This window comes from Rhinolophus sinicus, chromosome 15 (assembly GCF_057876585.1).
Source record: "Rhinolophus sinicus isolate RSI-liver-muscle chromosome 15, RSI-T2T, whole genome shotgun sequence".
Lineage (NCBI taxonomy): Eukaryota > Metazoa > Chordata > Mammalia > Chiroptera > Rhinolophidae > Rhinolophus > Rhinolophus sinicus.
In genome coordinates, this window is record NC_142515.1 from 9362223 (window position 1) to 9369839 (window position 7617).

The window sequence follows — 7617 nt, forward strand, 5'->3', positions numbered from 1 at the left end:
AGCCCTAGACTTAGCAGCAGACACTCTGGTTTGCTTGAGATCCTCTAGGTGCAACCTTGGGCAAAGTGCTTCACCTGCGTGGGCCTCAGTATCCTCACTTCTGAAATGGGGAGAATAACTCTACCCGCTCTATCAACCTCAGAGGATTATTCTAAGAAGAAGCCAGTGAGACAATGTTGGTGTTGCCTTCCGAACCTGCAGGGAACTGTATGGCTGCTATGGCCTAGGACTTACCTCCTCTAATAGCCAGGGGCCTAACAATCCCCAAGGATAAAAATGAGAACAGCCGAGAAATCTGAAGAGACGTTGTTGGCCATGTAGCGTGCGCCGTGGAATAGGAGCTAGGATTTCACAAAGCTATACAGGCTCCAACAGTATAGCGTATTCCCAAGACCTCTCCCAATCTGTCTCCTGCAGACACAGCACAGTAACCATTCATGTTAAATGGGAAGGAAAAGGAGGATGGGGAAATGGTCAGGAGAAAACTCATGGCCGACATCTCATCCTCTGTCTTAAGGGGCCCAGAGGCCTTGTGTCCTCCTTTGCCGTTCCAAAGAGACTATAACAGACTCCTTAAATTACCCTGTCAAACCTCAAAAACCCTAAATTTATAACCCAAGGGGGAGAAGCACATATCAGTAAATATATACCACCTTTCCCCCTGTACAGCCTTATTGCCCAGATACCATTGTTGAATTCCCAGTGTGGAGGCAAGGTTATCTAACAGAGGTTGCCTAACTTGATGAGCTGGCTGGGGAGGTACAGAGGAAGGCTGGCACCCACACGCCCACCTGGCATCCACGCCTGCCCTATTCTGGCAGAGGATGGGAACACAGCTCATGCTGCTGGAAGGAAAGTGTTTCTAGGTCTGCCCATTGAATAGTAGCCAAAGAACAGAAACTTACCTTTTGTGAGTGAGAAACTGAGACTACAATTCGCTCACATGCTAGATTAATAACAACTCCCATGGCTATCAACACCCACTAAGGCTAACTTTGCACCAGGCCCTGAGCTAAAAGCATCATATTTCATTTAATCCTCCCTAAATAAACCAGCAGATGAGAACACAGCAGCCAAGAGACTTGCCCAAAGTAACACCATGCGTGAGCAGCAGAGTCAGGATTCAAACACAGCTCTGTCCAAAGCTCTAACCTTAACCACAACCTGCGCGGCCTTCAAGCTGCCGGGTACTGTCTCTCCCCCAACAATCAGTCCTAGACTACAGACACGTCAATGCCACATGGAAATAAAGTCACAAAGTCAGTGCAGCCAGGGTTGACTTCCCTGTCCCCAGTCCCCTGTCCTGGCCGTCTTCTAAACGCTACAGGAGGGTCAAGGTGGGGGCTCTAGACCAGGTAACAAATGACCTTTCTGGAATATCCTCCGTTTGGTGGACCAAATAAACAACTAACCTAAAAGTTAAATTGATTTCCTGTTTAAAAATCTAAGCATGTTATAAGGAAAACCAAGAGTCGGTTCTTGGAAACACTGAATGAAAAAAATTAACCCCTGGTAAAACAATTCAAGAAATCGGGGGAATATGTGTGGTAATGGGTGTTAATTAGGTTTGCTGGGTGATCATCTCATAACGTGTACAAACACTGAATCATTATGCGGTACATGGGGAACTAATGTAATCTTGTATGTCAATTATACCACAATAAAAAATTAATTAAAAAAAATAAATGAAGAGAAAAGAAAGTAATAGATAGTAGGAACGAGACTACAGATATAGGGGCAATTAAATAATCAATGAAAATAACTGCATATGCCAATAAATTTGAATACCAAGATGAAATTGGTGACTGTTAGTAAGATATAAAGTAACAACAACCTCAAGGAAAGGTAGAACTTAACAATAATCATAAAACTACTGAAAAAACAATGTCAAATACCTACCACTGCAATGGGAACCAAGCCCAGATGATTTTGCCCATAAATCCTATTTTTCACTCAAAGAACAACTAAGTGCCATTGTGTTCAAATTATGACAGAGCACTAAAGAAGATTTAAAAGCTTTCAAAATCATTTTGGGAAGTAAGCATAATCTTTATTCAAGATATTTTTTTAAAAAAAATACAGAGAAATTCTAGACCTACATTACTAAGAAGTGGCAAGCCTTATATAATGTATTAACAAATTAAATTTAAAAGTGTATTTTTAAAGCACAATAAGTTGGGTTTACTACAGGAATTTTAGGATGGTTTCAAAATCTAGGGTGGTTTAATATCAAGAAGTCTACTGATGTAATTCATGATATCAGTAGACTGAAGAAGAAAAACTCTACATGTTTATTTTGATAAATGTCAGAAAAGCATTACATAAAGATTCTAAGTAAAACTGAAATAGGGAAAAAATCCTAAATTTGATGGAGTATTCATTATATACCAATAGCAAAAACCATATTAAACAAAGACATACTACTCAAGTAAACAAGGATGGTACCTACCACTATTTTTCAATATTGTTCTCGAGGTTCTAAAATTATTATTTATCAGTTTTATTCCCAGAAAATCCAAGTACTTCAACTAAAAACCCACTAGAACCAAAAAAGCATTTGGTAACAAAGCTAAATATACAAAACAACTGGATACAAAGCTAAATATACAAAAACCAAAGCTTTCCTTTTCCAAAGCAATAATAAATCAGAAAACAAAATGAAATAGTAGATGCCTCGCAAAATATAAGAAAGATATAAAATACTGTGCTCGCTCCAGTAGCACGTATACTAAAATTGAAACGATACAGAGAAGATTAGCATGGCCCCTGTGCTAGGATGACTGCAAATCTGTGAAACTTTCCATATTTTTAAGACAAATACCACATGATCTCACTTATATGTGGGATCTAAAGAACAAAATAAATGAACAAATGGAACAGAAACAGATGCATAGATACAGAGAACAAAATGATGGTTACCAGATGAGAGGGGTGCTGGGGGAAGGTGAGAAAGATGAAGGGATTAATAAGTACAAATTGGTAGTTGCAGGATAGTCACAAGGATATAAAGGACACTACAGGGAATATAGTCAATAGTATTGTACAAACTAAGTACAGTGTCAGGTGGGCTTATCAAGGGGATCACTTCATAAATTACATAAATGTCTAACCACTACACTGTATACCTGAAATCAATATAAAATAATATTGAATGTCAACTGTAATTGAAAAAAATTAGCCCTGGAGATGTAAAGTACAGCATCGGGAATATAGTCATTAATATTGTAATAACTATGTACAGTGTCAGATGGTTAATAGACTTATTGGGGTGATCACTTTGTAAAGTACATAAATGTCTAATCACCATGTTGTTTTGTACACTGAAACTAACATAATATTGTATATCAATAGTAATTGAAAAATAAATTTAAAAAATATTTTTAAAAGATATAAAATACCAAAGAATAAAATTAATAAAACATAGGCTGGTTATTCAGCAATTAAGAAGATGATATAAATAATTTATTTGGGTGGCCGGTTGGCTCAGTGGTTAGAGCACAGTGCTCATAACAACAAGTTTGCCGGTTCGCTTCCCACATGGGCCAGTGTGCTGCGCCCTCTACAACTAGACTGAAAACAGTGACTTGACTTGGAGTTGCTGGGTCCCAGACAAATACACTGCTCCCCAATATTCCCCAATAAAAATTTAAAAATAATAATAATAATAATTTATTTAATGGTTTCTTAATTTTTTTTTTTTTTTTTTTTTTTTTTTTTTTTTTTGCTATACAAAATAGAATCAGAGGATTTTGTGGCTACAAGAGAAATTATCTAGTCCAGCTCCCTATTCACTGAAAAGAAAACTGTTTCCCAGGGAGTTTGAACAGTTTAGCTACACTCATAAAGACTATCAGAAGCTACATGAAAACTGGAATCCAAATCCAGTCCATTGCTCTTCCCTCTATAGTCTGCTACTTTCATTAGAGGATTTGAAACGCCAAAAAGATACTCAAAATGCCATTTGACTTGAGAAAAATAATTGGCAAATGCCATGGAGATTATAATAGTATGTGGTTGTTTTATGTGCCTTCAGTTGACCTTGTGAAACTGGGGTCTACAGGGCAGAACAAATATTTTATGTCCTTCTATCACCGCAAACTATAGGCAATTGGTGCTTTCCAAGTCATTGTACCATCTCTGAAACAGTAAAACCGAGTGACCGCGATGCCTGGTAGCAGATCGCAGCGCATCTCATCTATAAACTCCCCAAAGTCTTAGTTTAAATCTGTGCATGGCATTAAAAGCATAATGAAAAATGTCCTGAATTTAAAGCTATCTGCCTTCAACCATCTTTATTCAATTTGTTTCTAGCATCAGTAAAGTCTCATGATAATTCATTTTCAAAAGAAAATAAATTTGTCCCTGGTTCATATGTCTGGTCAGACAGCCTTTCAATCTTGCATTTAATGGTAGCGCTACCTGGGCACTACAGAACGAAAGCTGCTGTGTGTCTAAGGAGGCAGTTCGAAGACGGACACTGGAGAGGTGATCACTTAGGGTCTCAGATGTGCTCAACAGTTAAAGGCAATTTACAAGTCAACTCTTGAAAGAATAATAAATCCGGGAAGATGTTACCTACAATACAAACACGAGATGACTCTCAAGCTGTAATAACAACATTCGAACATTTTTCTCACCGTTGCCTTCATGAACAAAAGATGTTTCTGAAAGTTTAAGTTCCAAACTTTTTAGTTTCTGAAAGTTTCGGAAAGGTTAAGTTCCAAACTTTTTATGAACCATAGTCCTCCGAAAACATAAAATAAATATTAAGGGCAGATTTAAAAATCAGGACTTTAATATAGACCATACCATTTTCTGGTGGAAAAATTGCCTCTTTTTCTCTATGCAACTGTTCAAAAGGTGAGGTCTTCAAACACATACTTCAGACATCTGCTGACTTAGCCTCCTTTTCCTCATGTTCATGTTAAGAACAGCCTATTTTCTGTAGGGAACTGCACCGCCCCAATTCTGAGACCACGGTTCAGAGGAAATGGACACCACCCCTTAACAATACAGCCAGACCTCCAGGAGGGACTGAAGAGAGACGCAGCTGCCATTCTCCCCAGGAAATCACTGCTCCTTGAAGAAAAATGCCATAAATTCCCCAGCATTCCTATTCTCTGGCATGTGCCTTGCACAGAGAAGAAGAATGCTTGCCCTTGAGGCCCCGGCCCCACTGACACTTGCTGAGAGAGGACTGATAAACAGTCTATTAGAAGTTAAAGAGCCAATGGAGTTAGAGCTTCCTCCATGAGAAATGGGTTTGGTGACGACGAAGCCTGGGAGAATGGGAAGGATACAGCTCAGAGAACTGCATGAGAAGGAATTTAGGATGAGAATTCAAAAGCAGGTAGAGGAGCACCATTTAAAGTGAAATCTAAACCAGCAGCAGCAACAGCACCACCTGGGAGCTCGTTCGAAACACAAATTCTTGGGCCCCACCCCAGACCAACTGATCAGGATCTGTGGGGTAAAGCCAGGAATTTTTGATATAACAAGCTCTCTGGGTGTTTCTTATTCACACTGAAATTTGAGAAGTTCAAGTGTAGAGAACAGTCATGGTTGCCTGACACGCTCCACGGGAGGAAGCAGAAGAATATGCTTATGAAACCGATTGACGAAGGTCTGAGAGGAGTCCCCAAAGGAGACGACTCTATGGTTGGACACTGGGGTAAAGAGAGGTCCATGAGGGTCACCGCTGCGAAGGCTCAGCTTCACCGAGAACTCGGATCCCACACGGTTACCAAGATGATGGCCAGGATGTTACACTCCCAGGAAAGACCAGGGTGTAGAGACTTGTTGACAAGAACAGAGAATGTATAAAGATCTTTTCGCTTCCAGAATGAAGACACTCTAATCTCTGAAACCAGCAATCGGACACAAATCAAGACCTAAATGATAAATCAATTTAATAATATTTATGGGAAATTAAGGTACGATGTTTTATAAATGCTAACTAAACCCCTGTTTGGTCTGAACCACTGTTTAGTTTAATAGCTCACTTATCAATCTCCTCAAGCTCAGGTTCTCATTTGCACCCCATTTATGAGGAAAAATAGATAGGAGCCGGGAAATTTCCATAACAATGATTTTCTCTCATGCTAAAGACACTCAATCAATGAGCTGACAACATAATGGACTGTTCATTAGATCCTTCAAGAATAATAAGTCCCAGCCAAGTGAGGGGGCTCTGCCTGAGCCTGAAATCAAGGAAAGCACAGAGGAAGATATGAAAAAAGCCCAGAGGTTGCAGCAGACCGTCTTACAAAGGAATTGTGTGGGTGATGTACTCGGCACTTTGCAGAGAATAATCACCAACTTTGCAAGCATAACGAGTTTCATTTAGGATTCTTGTATACAAAAAAAATAATGAATTTGGTGTTGGGATTAGGTAGCCTGAAAATACATAAATTCCAACCATATACGTGGTTTAAAGAAGAGGTATCAGTAAATTAATGCTGAGTAAACAAATTATCCCAAAATTCAGTGGCTTAAACAACAATCAGTTATTATTTGCTCATGAGTCTGGGGTTGGGAGGTGAAGATTCTACTTTGCACTCAGCTGGGATGGCTACGTTCCATGTGTCTCTTATGCTCCTTGGACCAGCCCAGGTAACTGTTCTGATAGTGGTAACCAAGGCCTAAGAGGTCAAATGGAAACCCATAAGGTCACTTGCCTAGACTCAGACCTGGCACTGTCACTTCCACCTCATTCTATTGGCCAAACCAAAGTGCATAACTAAACCCAAAGTCAAAGGGCAGGGCAATGTGTCCCACCTTTATGGAAGAAATCCGAGGTCACATGACAGAGAGCATGGTTACAAGGTGGGGCAAGAGTTGGGTCAATCATGCAATCTTATAATCCAATAACGCAACATTCCTAGGGAAGAACACGTTTTCCCCATGATGCACATTAATGGAAATTTCCCCCTAGAATTGGACACAGTATCTTGATTTCTTCTTTCGATTATGAAACTATTTGTTTAAAGGTGCTAAGCATGCATGTGGCTCTAAATTACCTTTTCTGCCTCGTCTCCAGGAATGCCCTGACTTGCACCAACCTTTCACTGGAACCCAACTGGCCAAATTACTGGTTTCTAAATATCCCCTATAATTCTACATCTTCTTACCTTTGCTTAGAGCAGTGGTTCTCAAAGTGTGGTCCCAGGGCCAGCAGCACCACCTGGTAAATCCTCATCCAAGATTTACTGGATCCGAATTTCTGGGGTTGAGGCCCAGTAATCTGTGTTTTAATAAGCCCTCCAGGTGATTCTGACACATGTTTAACTATAAAAACCATTGGGGTGGAGTAGCCCTCCCCCATCCGCTGCCCTTGGAAAGGACACTTGACTCTGCTCCTATTATTAAGCCTCGTGCGGATACCCTCTGCCACCACCTCCGCCAGCCAAGACTATCTCTGCACTTCTGAACTCTCATAGCATTTACCTCATATTCTGTGAATTATTACGTACTTTTTCATATCACTGTTCCTTAACTGCCCAGCCCAACTGTAGATACTGGCCAGCAGGCCATTTACCAGGGAAATTAGAGTCAGAGGGACTTAGGTTCCAATACCAGCTGTGCCCCTTACTAAGTGCACGGCCTCAGACAGATGAC

The 7617-nt window shown here is 40.1% G+C and overlaps 1 non-coding gene across 1 annotated transcript; it reads left to right on the top strand.

Moving 5' to 3' along the window:
* Positions 1-2704: 2704 nt before the first annotated feature.
* LOC141573014 (U6 spliceosomal RNA) lies at positions 2705-2810 on the top strand. Its single transcript, XR_012498598.1, has one exon. It is a non-coding gene; the product is annotated as a U6 spliceosomal RNA (small nuclear RNA).
* The last annotated feature ends 4807 nt before the right edge of the window (positions 2811-7617 follow it).